At 39.1% G+C, this 15,499-nt stretch overlaps 1 long non-coding RNA gene across 1 annotated transcript in view; it reads right to left on the bottom strand.

Annotated features, from left to right (window-relative positions):
* The window catches only part of LOC108372519 (uncharacterized), a 17,515-nt gene extending 14,461 nt beyond the window's left edge, over nucleotides 1-3,054 (bottom strand). Inside the window, exon 1 of the long non-coding RNA XR_001848865.1 lies at nucleotides 3,044-3,054. This is a non-coding gene — a long non-coding RNA (uncharacterized LOC108372519). The remainder of the gene's footprint in view (nucleotides 1-3,043) is intronic.
* Between the last annotated feature and the right edge of the window lie 12,445 nt (nucleotides 3,055-15,499).

Raw genomic sequence — 15,499 nt, forward strand, 5'->3', positions numbered from 1 at the left:
AGTGATCCAATCTTCCCCATATTTCATATTTAAGTTTTTCTAATAAAAAAGTGAGCACAAACTAAATTTCATCGAAATAGGATGAAATTTAATGTTTCCGCCCACAAGAGTAGAAGGCGTGGCAATCATTCCATCTTTACCAAATTTCATAATTCCCTATTTCTAAGTAAACCTAGAGCACATGTCAAGTTTCAGTGAAATTGTTGCAGGTTTACTATTATTTCCACCTGCCTCCATATAGTCGAAACACTGTGCGACGGCATGCATTTCTATTCTATTTATAGGAAGGGTAAAGGAGTGGTAAATAAATACAGGGATATACATCCATATGTAAGTATATTTCTAATTGAATTACAGAGAGTTTGAATTGAAAAGTATTAAATTTTCCTTTTAATGTGACTACAACCTAACAACTTTTGAAACATCGGAAACCATCGATATATCGATGTTTTTCTGGTATCGATGTTACTCCCCAAAATTTGCATCCCTACACACACATGTGCTGTGAGCAAGTTTTAAATTTTTTATATGCACAGCACACGTGTGTGAGCGTAAAATTTTAGGATGTGCTGCGCATGTGCGTTCAAATACGCAACCTGGTATTATGAGGTCCTTTCAACCAGAAAATAAATTTTTAACCGACTTCCAAAAAAGGATGTTACCGCATAACTTTGGACCTCGTCAACCGATTTCGATAATTCTTTTTGCATCGGAAAGGTAGTGTCTGTAGATCTGTAGATCTATATATATAGATATATATATATATTTTTAAGTCGGTTTTTTTTTTGCTAAAAATTACTTGCTTGACTTCAAGTTTTTTTTGCATCGAGCTTTTTTCGACATAGCTTAAATTACTCTATCAGATATGTAGACGCTAAGGTATTATTAAATGCATATAAATTTAATTACTATCTTTCGTTTTGTTACTTATGAAATAATTTTCACGTTAAATAAAAAACTACGTTCCACACCCGTTTACTTATTAGTTATTATATGGTAGGAGAGCTTCTCAAACCATGTTGATGCAATTTTTTCATGTTAAGTTGTTGAAAAATAGTAAATATCTAAATCCCGGGACTGATCCCGGGATCCCGGGATTGAACCAACGACATCCCGAAAATCCCGGGATCGTGAAAATCGAAAAAACTAACATCCCTAATATGTACCTACCTATGCTAGTGACATGAGCAATGAGAATCTTTGCAATAGTATATTAATAGGTTTTTAGAAATTTTTAAGCTGACTAAAATTGTAAATGAAAAATAATAGAAAATTTATTTTTTATTTTGATTGTTCTAAGCTAAGTAAAATAATGTTTATCTTTTAAAATACGTTAAGGGGATCAATGAAAGTATGAAAACTATTTTGCTTCATAAGTAACGATATAAGTTTTTCTTCTCAAAAAGTTTTTAAATCAGTGTTTAACAGTAAATCAAAATATAAATTTTAGAAAAAAATCACTTTTATTGGCTCTAAGATACACAGAGTTGGTTTATAAAGTTTGATGTATGACTATCTGTGTAAAGAATTTAATTCCCTACAAAACTACTTTAAGGTTTTTCTTATGTCTGTGAAGCTGGCAGGCGGTATGGCGCAAAAAGTCAAAATAACTGTTCAGAGTAGCTGTTCAATAGTTCTAGAGTTCTTGAAAATGAAAAAAGTTCTGGATATTTTGACAAAAAAAAGTGATTAATAAATTGTGTATGCCAGATTCACGCAGCATACGACATGTAAAAAGGCACTAAAAACTGTTCCAAGTAGCTTTTCAAAGTTCTAGAGTTCCTGAAAAGGAACAAAAAAGTTCTGCAAAATTTCGTAAAAAAACTTTTTCAAAAAAGTCGACAAAGTTGAATGTTTGAAAAAACTGTTCTAAAGAGCTTTTTAATACTGAGGGGGAAAAAACTTCTGCAACTTTACTCCGAAAAAAAGATTAGTTTTTTTCCAAAAAGTCAAAAAGTTGAATTTTGAAAAAAAAATAAAAAAAAATTATGACCGTTCTGGTTAGCTTTTCAATAGTTGTAGAGTTCCTGAGAAGGAAAAAGAGAGTTCTGCAAAATTTCGTCAAAACAATATTTTTTTCGTAAAAGTCGAAAAAGTAAAATTTTTGTTCTGGGTAGCTTTTGAATAGTTATGAAGTTCCTGAAAAAAAAAGTTCTGCCGAGAAAAACATTTAAAAAAGTAGAAAAAGTTAGTTTTTTTGAAGAAAAAACTGAAAGTAAAACTGTTATCGAGCTTTGTTTATTAGGAAAAATGGAAAAGGCAACAAAGTCTAAGCGGTAGAAGGTATAGCTGCTATTTCGGAGATCGCCACATCTCCTCATCAGACTACTTTTTCTAGACTTCAGCAGGGATCGAACCCGCATCATCAATGTGCAAAGTCGGAAGCGCTAACCACTGAGTTATGCACACAAGGGCGTCCAAAAAGGGTACAGTGAAATAACTCTCAAATGAATTAAGTAAAAAAAGTGAAATAACTCCCAAATATTTTCCATACAAAATGGGACTTGTTGCATTATGAAATAACTTCCAGTGCGTTGGGACTTATTTCACAATTTTTTGTAGAGAATTATTTCGTAATGAAATAAATCCCAACGAATTTTTTTTTACCATTAGGAGTTATTTCATTTTTGTTGGGACTTATTTCATTTTGTTTGCAATTTAAGCATTGAGAGTTAGTTCACTTTTGTTGGGACTTGTTTCATTTTTCTTAAAATTATAATTTAACCAATTTCGACGTTTTTCTAACAGTTTCTAAAACTGTTGTAAAGTAAGTTGTAGCAAAACAATGAGTTATTTGTTTTTAAACAATGCGTACGCAATCAGTTCTTGTTAGGATTGCAAAAAGTGCAAAAAAATTTCAAGTCTTGCGTTTGAAATAATGAGTGGCAAAAGAAGAAATAAAAAGAAGAATTAAAAAAATCTGAAGCTAAAGGTAGGATATATTATACGTGTTACGAAACAAGTTGCAAGTCGCGAGTGATTTTGGAAAACGGGCAGTGTCGTAGGGTCATAGACTTCATTGAACATAACCATAGGGATCAACGGAACTTAATCAATGTTTAGATGGCACAAGTATATTAGGCGCTCCTAGTGCTGTCAGCGGAATCCGGGAAAATTTTCGAAACGTGTGCTTGAGGTAAGCTAATAGTCTTACATGTTTTATTTCACATTGGGTGATTAACAATGCTTTTGTTAATAAAGCAACCAGGAATCTACAATAAATATTAATTTCAACAAAGTCAAACGTGGTCTGCAATATTTGACAGCGAAAGTTTTTGCAGCATCTCCGAAGACTCCAACTGATGTAGTTAATGTGGTATTTGCGCACGAGAGAAACTCTGTACTCTTCGAGTTGTGACATCAGACTGTGTATTGAGAACTCATATTGTAATACAGTAGGTTAGCAAATATGTTTACATACATATGTACATATTTTCAAATACATGATGCTACACCTTCCCCTTTCTTAAGAAATTAATAGTACACTATTTCTTCCTACCCTAGAACACTAAATGATATAAAGAACTTTTTTTTTTTGTTTTGGTATCTCTTATTGTAAATTATTTATAGTATAAAATAGATCATAAATTTGTATGAAAAGTATTTAAAACTAGTTTTTTTTTTTGTAATAAGTTGCGCTAGTGCGTGTTTCCTTTCGATGGCAGGACTGCATCCTGGTTCCGCTATTTTCGTTGTCGATTTTTTTTTTTAAATAGCTTAATATGCCTGGTATTTCGTCTATACCATCGGAGCGAATAACGTATGATCGAGGTGCGCTATGCTTTCGGAGGACATATCCAATCTGCCATTTGTTGTTGTTAGGAAAAATTACCCTTTCATTTTCTTTTAGCTCCATATTTCTCTTTCTCGAATTTTTGTCATAATATCTCTTATAATTTTCTTGCTTCATTTTTTGTTGGCTAGCATCGCTACATAACTTGGGCGTACTTTCGTGCATGGGAACGTTCGTTCTAAGAATACGACTTTGTAACAGTTCAGACGGCGTATGCGTCATGTTTTTTGTTGGTGTCGTCCTATATGCTAATAACGCTTTTAATACAGCCTCCTCTTTTTCTGACTTTTTTACCTTCCTTTTATTAGCTCGGGATGTAACTATGTAATATTGATGCGCCTAAAAGATGCAGCGATTTCTATTCTCAAGTTACATACCTGATGACAGTACGAATGGCAATAATAATAGGGAGGTTTTAGTTTTTTAAACTATAATTTTATTAGAATACTCTTGCAAATGTGAACAGCCTTTTCAGCCATTCCATTTGATTGGGCATACCGAGGACTACTCGTTAAAATTTCAATGTCATTTTCTTTTGCAAAGCGGCTACATTCGAATGATCCCAGTGGCATATTATCCGAAACTATAAATTTTATAGTATAAAACGTTGATATCCGAATGTTGAAAACATTTTCAATAGTTCCAAATTAATATCGGGAGCTGCTTTGCCTTTAAGTTTAACTAGCTCTATCCATTTGGAATAGATGTCTAAACTACGAGATAATTTTTTGATTTATATTCTAAAATATCGCATGCAATTTTTTCAAATGGCCGATTTGGAATTTCGTGAGCAATGAGTGGCTCTTTTTGATTCATTGATGAATTCATTTGACATTCGCGACAATGTGAGACCGTTTGTTCAATTTCATTACGTATACCGGGCCAGAATACAGAATTTCTTGCTCTACTTATTGTTTTTATAATATTTACCAAAATTTGGTTCATGAAGTTTTGTTAAAATATCTTTTCTCATCGATTTCAGAATGATAATTCTGTCATTATATTATATCTTCTAGCACTATATCATTTTTCATTTTATAATAGTATCGAACTAACTCAGAACATTTTTCTTTACCATTTGGCCACCCCTCTCGACAGTGCTCCTTAACTTGTTTTAATATTTCATCATTTTCGGTCTCTCTTTGAATTTCCGCTTTCTTTGCATTACTCACGTTTATTGTTAAGATGGATTCAGTTATTGTTTTATCTTCATCCCCTTGCCTACAATTAACCATATAGCGCGATAAATAATCTGCTAACTGAATAGTTTTACCGGGGCAGACTCTAACACTACATCAAAATTCAAGAGCTTCAGTCTCATACGCTGTAATTTTGCTGATGCTATTTTATGAATGTCTTTTTTCATGATTCCTAGCAAAGGTTTGTGATCGTTTACCACCCTAACCGTACGACCATACGTATAGAAGTTAAATTTTGTACAGGCGAATATAATTGACAACATTTCTTTTTCTGTCTGCGGTCAGACTTCTAGATGCAAATGAGATTGGTTTACCATCTTGTAACAGGCAGCAGCCTATACCACTTTGGGACGCATCACATTGTACTGCTATTTATTTTTTAGCATCAAATGGAGCTTCAATATTTGTGTTTACTAAGCACTCCTTGATGTCAGTAAACACTTTATCGTGTAATTCTGTCCACAAAAAAATTGAATTTTTCTTCAGCAGCTCACGCAAGGGAGCAGTTTTTTAGGACAAATGACCGCATATAATTGACAACTCCAAGAAATGTTTGAAGATCTTTCTTATTCTTCGGTCGTCCCATTTCTTTAATAGCAATTAGTCTTTCAGATCTGGCTTAATTTGATTATGTGAAAAAATGTGGCCTAGGTATTTCACCTCTTCTAGTGCAATTTGAATCTTATTAACATTAAACTTAACATTTTTTTCTCTTGCTCTATCTAACACTTTTTCAATGACAAGTCATGCTCTTCTTTAGTTTTGCCTACTGTTAATACATCATTACAGTATACGATAACATTTTTAATGTCTCCACAATTTTCAAAGTTCATTTTTTGGAAGACACTAGGGGCTAATTTTATTCCAAAGGGAAACCTTGTAAATTTATAATTTCCGAAAGGTGTTGCAACTGTGCACAACTTTTTTGATTCAGCGTCTAACTTTACGTGCCAAAATCCATCTTTCAAATCTAAGACACTAAAGTATTTCATTCCGCTGAGCCTCGATGCCACATCAGCAAAAGTTGGAATATAGGCATGCTCATCACAAAGATTATTATTTAATTCTCGCGGATCAATGCAAAGCCTCAGAGACTTGTCAGAATTTTTTTTTCAACAGTTACTAAATGATTCACCCATTCCGAATATTCATTTAGTTTCTCTACCTTTATCCACTAATTCATCTAATTTTTTCTTTAATTTTTTACTTAGAGCAAGTGGCACTCTTCTTGGCGCATGAGCAACTGGCTTTCTTTTTTTTTCTTTTTTGGCGCAGTAACCGCCTAAGCGATTTTGGCCGAGTTCAGCAAAGCACGCCAGTCGTTTCTCCTCTGTGCCAACTGACGCCAATTGGAAATGCCAAGTGAAGCCAAGTCCTTCTCCACCTGATCTTTCCATCGCAGTATGGGCCTCCCTCTTCCTCTGCTACCACCAGCGGGTTCCGAGTTGAATACTTTCAGAGCTGGAGCGTCGGTGTCCATTCGAACGACATGGCCAAGCCAGCGGAGCCGCTGTATTTTAATTCGCTGCACTATGTCTATGTCGTTGTAAAGCTCATACAGCTCATCGTTCCATCGTCTGCGGTACTCGCCGTCGNAAAAGTCTTTCTCTCGAAACACTCCAAGCGCCGCCTCATCGGATGTTGTCATTGTCCATGCTTCTGCGCTATATACCAGCACGTGCATGATGAGTGACTTATACAGTGTGGTTTTCGTACGTCGATAGAGGACTTTACTCCTGAATTGTCTACTCAGTCCAAAGTAGCACTTGTTGACAAGAGTGATTCTGCGTTGGATTTCCATGCTGACGTTATTATCGGTGTTAATTTTATTAATTAATAGTTTGGACTCTCGAGCAACTGGCTTTGCATCTTGTTTTAACTTAATGTTATATTATTTTTCGAAACATCCTAACGCATTAAATAAGTCAGCATATTCTTTCAGTATATACTCTCTATCAACATTAATTTCATCTAATCATAAATTATTAGCAGTCGTTTTCGTGGGCTGTTTGAACGACGGGTTAACAATTTTAAAAAGCATACACGAGTTTAAGCCTAGAATCGGTTTGACGTCAATGTCAACGACAGCAAATGAAAGTATTTTCGACATATTCCTGAATTTGCAAAGCAAAGAACACGTCCCAATTGGCCTAATTATTTGTCCACAAAATTCCCGCAATTTTCCATTCGATGTTTGCAATTTGTACCTAATGTCCATTTTATTCAAAATATTTAATCGTAATATATCTATCTGCGCACCTGTGTCGATTTTAAAGTGGATTAAACGACCAACAACAGCAATATTCTCCGACCAGGGGGAAGTCCTACCATGCTCAAACTCCGCAGTGTTTACATTTTCAATAGAACTGATATAAAAGTCTTCAATTCCAAAGCTAAGTCGTGATACATTCTTTGTCTTGCAAGCATTAGCAAAATGATTTGGCTTAGAACATGAGTTACAAATTTTCCCATAAGCCGGGCATTGTCGAACTCTGTGGCTTAAATTACACTTTTTACAATTAATAATTCCGGTCTCAGCATTTTTATTGTTGTTTTTGTTGTTCATACTGCTGACGTTGCTGTTTGTCGCTTTTGCTGGAGCCCGTGACTCCATTCCCGTTCTTTTTTTTATTGTGTTGTGTACCTGATCTGAAGTTGGGCCGGCGATTGCCGTTGTTTTGCGTTTTTCTCAATTCGTCTACCTCAGATGTTGCTCTATTCATTGTAGTCGATTGCTCTCTTGTCGCTTCGTTTGCTCTGCATTTGTCGACTGCCGAAGTATATGTTAAGTCAGCTACCTCCAGTAGCCGTAACTGTCGTTTGTTGTCGGCAATGCTCATGACAATTTGGTCACACAACATTTCTTCCTCTCTATCCCCGAATTCACAACTCCGTATCAACCGCTGGATATCCATCAAGAATGTGTCAAATGGCTCACCTTCCTTTTGTTTGCGTTGATAACATGAAACTTTCGTAGACGGTATTTTTCTTTGGTGTGCAGAATTTTTCAAATGCCGCTACGACCTCTGCGTAACTTTGGCTCTGGGTTTCAGTCAACTTGAAGGAGTCGAACACCTCAACTGCTTCTTCGCCAATCATGTTTAGGAAGGTGTTGATTTTTGTTGGATCTGCTTTACTGGCAATTCCAGAAGCATTTAAAAATATGTCGAAGTTGCTCTTGAATCTGCGCCAATTTTCACTCATATTACCATCAAATTTAAGTTTTTCAACAGGTCGTAAATATTCGGCCATGTTGATATTTGTATTTTGTGAACTTGTTTTTCGACAGTAGTCACTTCTATTTTCTTCAACTTTCAATAGTTTTGCAATAGGTTTTAGTTTTTTAGACTGCTAGTATTGAGTGGATTCTTTTTTAAAAAAATTGTGATTTTTTAGTGCCAAGACAGATTTTTTTGAATCATCTGATTTTTTTGAGTCCTCTTCCTCTTTCTTTGCGCGTGCTCTTGTTCTCATTTAAGCAATTTTAACTACACTTTTATCGTCTTGCACTTTATTTTGCTGTTAAATTAATTTGATTCGTAAATTTTAATTTAAATTTTTTAATTTGTGACTGTTTTAGCTATTGTGCACATGTCCGCAGCGCCATGTGGTATTTCCGCACGAGATAAACTCTGTACTCTTCGAGTTGTGACGTCAGACTGTTTTATTGAGAACTCATATTGTAATACAATAGGTTAGCAGTTATGTATGTTTAGATACATATGTACATATGTTCAAATACAGTATGCTACAGTTAATATGATTAACAAGGAAAATATTTTCAATAACTTTGGACTTACTTTGCATGAGGGCCAAGAGAAAACAGCGTTTTTTAAAGTTTGCCACGACTCGGAAGGACTTTGCGCACTGCGTCTTTGGATCTGATTGTCAAGCTGATCGATGAAAACTTTCCCAACAACAACAATAAAAAGATTTTAATCGATGGCATATTTTCAATTGTACCGTTCGGATGTTTAAAACAATTGATTTTGCTCCATAATGAATATTATGACAAAGTGAGTTATAGCCGCGGGAGGAAGGCGCGATGCGGCGGTTGGCGGCGGTTGGCGGCGCATCATGGGCTGCGTCGCGCTTCTTCTTTATTAATTTATATTAATTAATTACAAAACTTACAAAACTATTAACAAAGGTTAGGATGACACGTGTCGGGAAAAAGATGAAAAGCGAATGAATGAAAAGATTTTGACATTGCTTAAGGTTACGTTGGCTGTGATTTGTGCTGTTGGAAGTTCTGCCGACAACAGAGTTGCCACAGTACTCCCTTCGGAGTAAGTGCGTCGGAATGTTACTATTGGTCGTGTGTCAAAAAAACAGGTTTCATACGATCGATCGAAACTTTTGTTTCCCTACCATTCACATCATTACGTAGTACTTTTGCATTCGTCTCACAACCCTGTACGGACCCGAATACGGTGGCGACAGTGATGGTTTTATCTGGTCATCTCTCACAAAAACCTGGTCGCAAGTTTCCAGTTGCGGATGAACAAAAGGCTTCCGAACAGAATGGCAGGCAGTATCGACGGGCCGTATGTCTCGCATGGCATGGCGAAGTTGTTGTACGGCTTCGGATTCGGTCCTCTGGTCGTCGTTAATGAAAAATTCGGAAGGCAATCTAAGCGTCGTACCATATACGAGCCCTGATGCTGTGCACTTTAGATCGTCTTTAAACGTGGAACGTAACCCCAATAGTATTATTGGCAAGTACGCGGTCCATCTCTGCGTGTCGTGACACAAAATTGACGTTTTTAACGTCCGAAGCCACCGCTCCACTATCCCATTTAATTGCGGATGGTACGGTGTTGTGCGTAAGTGATGGACGCCCAATACTTTCACGAGCTCCTGAAATACTGAGCCTATGAATTGTCGTCTCAAGTTGGAAGTGATATCGACAGGAACTCCAAATCGCGCAATCCAGCCGTTGTTGTTGTTGTTGTTGTAGCGGCTACTAAGTCCCGTTCGGGACGGCTCATCCATCATCGTTGTCGTCTATTTCAGCTAAGGGGAGGCCCAGGAAGTGTGCGACTTCCACAGGGGCTGTCCAGAGGGACAGGGGCGTTAGCTGAGTGGGATTCTCAGGGCATGTGAAGAGGTGCCGGGAGTCATGTGGCGACTCTCCACATGCCGGGCATTGGTTGGGCACATCCTCGTTGATTCTACTCAGGTAGCTGTTGAGCCTGCTGCAATAGCCAGAGCGAAGTTGGGCTATTGTTGAGCGGGTCTCCCGAGGCAGACAAAGTTCTGTCCCGTCCACGTCCGGTGGTTGTGTGCCTAGAACGGCATTCACAGGGCGGGAGTCTACATAACTTGAGACTGATTCCCTGTGAATGCCGTTGAGGGCCTGTCGGTAGGTTGTCGGGTCCAGAGGTTGTTTAATATACCTCTGGACTTCGTCTGTCAGTTCGTAAAGATGCCTCCTGACGTNGTCTGACCTTCGTCCAGGTGGTGAAAAGGGTTGCCGAGGATTTCGCAGGGGATAGGGCTAGGCTCCTTGCAGTGAAGAAGCGAGCCGTTAATTAGCGCTCGTGACACGGTACATGCCGTCGAGTCGGCGATAGGAATAGTTTCTGGCCAACGCGTAAAGCGGTCGATAATAGTCAGACAGTATCGACATCCATCTGCTAACGGAAATGGTCCGACCACGTCGATATTGATGTGGGCGAAGCGTTGTGAAGGTAGGTCCCTTCTTACAAGGGGTGCTGTTCCATGACGGCTTATTTTGTTACGTTGGAGTTTACACAGGTCCGTGCAAATTCGATGCTGTCGTGACGAATTCCAGGCCATACAAAGCGGTCGCACATGAGCTTTGCAGTAGCTCTTGAACCCGGATGCGATAAGCCGTGAGTGGCGCGAAGAACTTGCTGGCGAAATTTCCGTGTTATAAACGGTCGTATACGGTCGTTGGAGATGTCACAGTAAACACTGCTATTGCTGAAAGGAAGAGCAAAACGTTTAAGATTTAACGAACTGGTACTACCTTCATCCAGAAACATTCTGAGTTCCTCGTCGTGGCTCTGATCTTCCGCTAGCTCGTCGTAGTTTATGGGAGCTGCGTCGATTTGTCGAACACGATCTTCATTCGGTTTGGACCACTTCTGAATCGACACTGTTCCGCTGTATGCGGGAAAGAAGATCAGCAACGATGTTACTTTGACCTTCGACAAATCTGATGTCTGTTGTGATTTGACCGATAAAGTCCAGTTGACGCGCCTGTCGATCTGGCGCCTTATCGAGCTTTTGCTTACAAGCAAAAGTCAAAGGCTTGTGATCGGTGTAAATATGGCAGCATCTTCCTTCGATTAGATAGCGAAAGTAACGTGTCGCTAAGTACATGGCGGTCAGCTCCCTATCATAGGTGCTGTATCTAGACAGCAAATTTGCCGGAAAATTTGCGTGAAAAGAACGCAAGCGGTTCCACCTTATTATTGGTAATCTGGTTTAGGACGGCACCTGCAGCAAAATTAGAGGCGTCAACCCATAATGAAAGTTCGGCGTTTGGTGACGGATGCGCAAGTAAATCGCAGTTAGCTAGTCGTTTCTTACACTCTTCGAAACAGTGTATAGTTTTTGCTGTCCATTGTAAGCTGGAACTGTCATTGCGCAGGAACTGTCAACATGGCCAAAAATCGCTTGAGCTCTTTGGCGACTGTGGGTAGCGGGTACTCCACCAGTGCTTTTACACGATCCGAAAGCGGGAGTATACCTTCGCCAGTGGTACGATGGCCGAGACAGTTTAGCTCCGTCGCGCCAAATTGTGACTTGGCAACATTAATCGTCAGGCAATTTTCTTTTAAGCGATGAAAAACTGTCTGCAAGTGCTGCTCGTGTTCTGCGGGTGTTGTCGAAGCGATGCAAATATCGTCCAGATAAGCAAAAACGAGGTCTAGACCTCGCAAAACCTCGTGAATTAACCTCTGAAAGGTTTGCGCCGCGTTGCGCAAGCCGAAGGTCATGTAAGTGAGTTCGTAGAGTCCAAAAGGCGTAGTAATCGCCGTTTTGGCTACGTCATCAGGATGAATGCTTTCTGAAGGTCAATTTTGGAGAATATGGTTTTTCCGTTAAGTATAGCAGCAAAATCTTGCAAATACAGAAGCGGATAACGATCCGGCATGGTGTTGGCGTTCAATGCGCGATAGTCGCCGCATGGTCTCCAAGATCCATCCGCTTTCCTGACCATGTGCAGTGGACTTGCCCAACTGCTGCACGACGGCCGGCGAATGTCCAACTTCAACAAGGTTTTAAATTCTGCGCGGGCGGCGTTTAGTTTCTCTGAAGGTAAGCGGCGGGGTCTTGCGAACACGGGTTGACCGGTTGTCTCGATGCGGTTCGCTACCATTGATTTCGTTTTTTCTCCAGGTTTGGGACTACGTGTTATTTCCAGGAAGTGCTTCAGAATATTGGAATAACGCGTGCCAGCGTCAAACGTTTTGACCCCAGCTTTAAGTGAAGTCAAACCATCGTGCAAGCATTTGCGCTTCACATCGACAATGAGGTTGGAATTTGCTAAAAAATCTACACCTATAATTGCATGGTTTACGTCTGCAATTAAAAAATTCCAAAAAAAATCACGGCATAAACCTAAACTAAGCTTTATTAGAACTTGGCCGTAAACATTTATGGCAGTGCCATTGGCGGCGAACAATTTCATTGATGTAGGCGTAGCTCGAGCTGAATGTAGGCTTTTTGGGACGACGGATACGTCCGCGCCCGTGTCTATTAAAAATTGAATATTGCTGGTTGAATCTCGAATGTACAGTCGTGAAGTATTTTCGTTCTCGGAATGTTCGCCTAACTCCCAGAGTTCAGCTGAGCTGGCCTATTGCGATTTCTCGTTGGTTGAGGTTAGCTTTTTACCAACAGCACATGGTTTGCGGCAATTGTTAGCTTTTTCCTTGTAGGTGGCGTGATACCGTGATACATCGTGTGCGCTATTGCGAGAACGGGAACGAGAACGTGATTGTGAACGCGAACAAGAGTTCGTACGTGATTTGCGGCTGTCTAGCAAATGGTGGACATCGCGTGAAAGTGCTGCTATTTCTTTCTGAATTTGCTGGAAATCACCCAGCGTCGACGAAACTACAGCTACTTCCGCCTTGGAAGCGTTCAAAGACTCTATAATGGAATCTGCTATTCTTAACCTCTGAGCCAGCTGAACATCTGCTGCTGTAATTGCTCCACGTGCATGTCGAGGTAATCGGCCGATCCAAAGGTTCAGAAGCACGCCGTCAATCAGAGATGTACCCGCCACGCGTTTCATCTCATTGTAGAACTCACTTGGCCTCCTGTTCGCGAGAGGCATTTCTGAGAGCACCCTCTGCAAGCGGCGCTGCTCACTGTCACCAAAATGCTCGACCACCTTCTGCTTGATGTACGCGTACTTCCCTGTGGTAGGCGCTGCTTCGATTGCTGCTCGCAGCTCGATAAGCCGATGTGGAGGCACACTTGCCAAAACGATGTTGTATTTTCGCGTGTCTCCAATCACCATAGATGCTTCGAACCAGAATTCGAGGGAGTAGAAGTATGCCTCGATGTTGCTTTCTGACAAAGCCGGCAGAGGCAGCTTCGGCAGTGAAAGTGTGTGCATACTCTGCATACTCCTCGAATCTGGCGCTTGTATAACACTGCTGTCGCCATCCATTGTGCGTCGGGGTCACCAGTTGTAGGTTTTACTTCTCTTTATTAATTTATATTAATTAATTACAAAACTTACAAAACTATTAGGTTAGGATGACAAGTGTCGGGAAAAAGATGAAAAGCGAATGAATGAAAAGATTTTGACATTTCTTAAGGTTTCGTTGGCTGTGATTTGTGCTGTTGGAAGTTGTGTCGACAACAGAGTTGCCACATATATATAATGACGAGGTTGGGAAATAATTTCGTGTTACTTTTACTAGGTTTTTCCAGTACAAATAGGTATGCACATTTATTCAATTACATCAATTCTAATGTTTTGAACTTAAATGGTGCGACCTATGCGACCTGAAGCGCGCCTAGGAAGGGCTATAAAGGCCTTATTTTCGGATTCAAAACTATGCGGCTGTTGGTTTCATTTATGCCAGGCGGTACGACACCAAATAACAACAAAACATAAGCAACTGTCTCATTCGACAAGACAGTAAGGCATCATTGGAATACTACAAGCTTGTATAACTTCCTCGGTTGCCTGCCGCGCGTATAGTTTGAGAAAATTAAGGACGATATAGAAAACCTCGAGCGTCATTTCCATTTTATGAACTTTTTGGAATACTTCGAAAAGCAATGGTTAACGAAAGTAAGCACTTCTAAAGAAAACTAGTATAAGAATAACACTTCTAAAGAAAACTAGTATAACTAGTATAAGTCTTGTTTTTTGTTTTTTATTAATATCAAACACAGATTGGACGACACGGAATGTCAGTTTTTGGGACACCGACATGAAAGACATCTGCCGTCGAAGGATATAATGAGCGCTGGCCAAAATGATATCCAAACAGAGAAACTTTTAGAAATTTGTCAAAATTTTACAAACAGAGGAGTTTAGCAAGTCCCGAGATTTCGAATTGCTGGCTAATAGCGGTGGAGCTTTGGGCAGAACTAAAAAAAAAAGGAAATTGGTGTTTCCGAAAAACAGTATTGTTAATGAAATGGAGCCCGAAGGAGATATTTTTGAAGATCACTCTTATCTTGAAGAAGATGGAGAAGAGGAGTAGGAAAATAGCATTTCAAAATTTGGGGATTATTTAATTTTTCTTGGAACTTATGTATTTTTGAGTTATTTCAAATTGTTTGGGACTTGTTGTTTCATTATGAAATAACTCCAAAATATTGGGACTTATTTCATTTCCTTCTTTGGGAGTTATTTCATTGCTTTAAGTTAGGTGTTGTTGTAATTTTTATTTCAACTTATTTCATTGGGTGTTATTTCATTGGGACTTATTCCATTTGGGAGTTATTTCACTGTACCTCCAAAAATGCATGTGAAAAAGTAAAGTCGGAATTTTTATGCTCTCAACCCCTAGGATTCTTCTATACCGAAAAAAATATACCCTTACTTTTTATTTTGAAATCAAAAAATATTTAGAGGTCGCTCAAAGCGGTGCCCGAGCCTCCCCCCTATCTTCCAAAATTTTTCCTATATATTCAAAACTAGTACAAGGAAATTCTTCTTCTTCTCTTCTTTTTTTTGGCGCTGTAACCGCCTTAGCGATTTTGGCCGAGTTCAGCAAAGCACGCCAGTCGTTTCTCCTCTGTGCCAACTGACGCCAATTGGAAACGCCAAGTGAAGCCAAGTCCTTCTCCACCTGATCTTTCCATCGCTGATTACTCGAGTAATTGATTAACCGAATAATTGATTAACCAACTTGCTCGAGTAATCGAATAATCGCACAGCCCTAATCTGTATAGTTGTAGTAACATTGAACCACAAGATGCATTTTGAAGTTTTCTGGCAGCATTTTCATTCGATTTTCGCGAAGAAAAGCCTTGAATGTACTAAATGTGCGCTCGACGT

This window comes from Rhagoletis zephyria, unplaced genomic scaffold (assembly GCF_001687245.7).
Source record: "Rhagoletis zephyria isolate East Lansing unplaced genomic scaffold, Rhagoletis_zephyria_1.1 Rzeph_scaffold_05832, whole genome shotgun sequence".
NCBI classification, from domain to species: Eukaryota; Metazoa; Arthropoda; class Insecta; order Diptera; family Tephritidae; genus Rhagoletis; species Rhagoletis zephyria.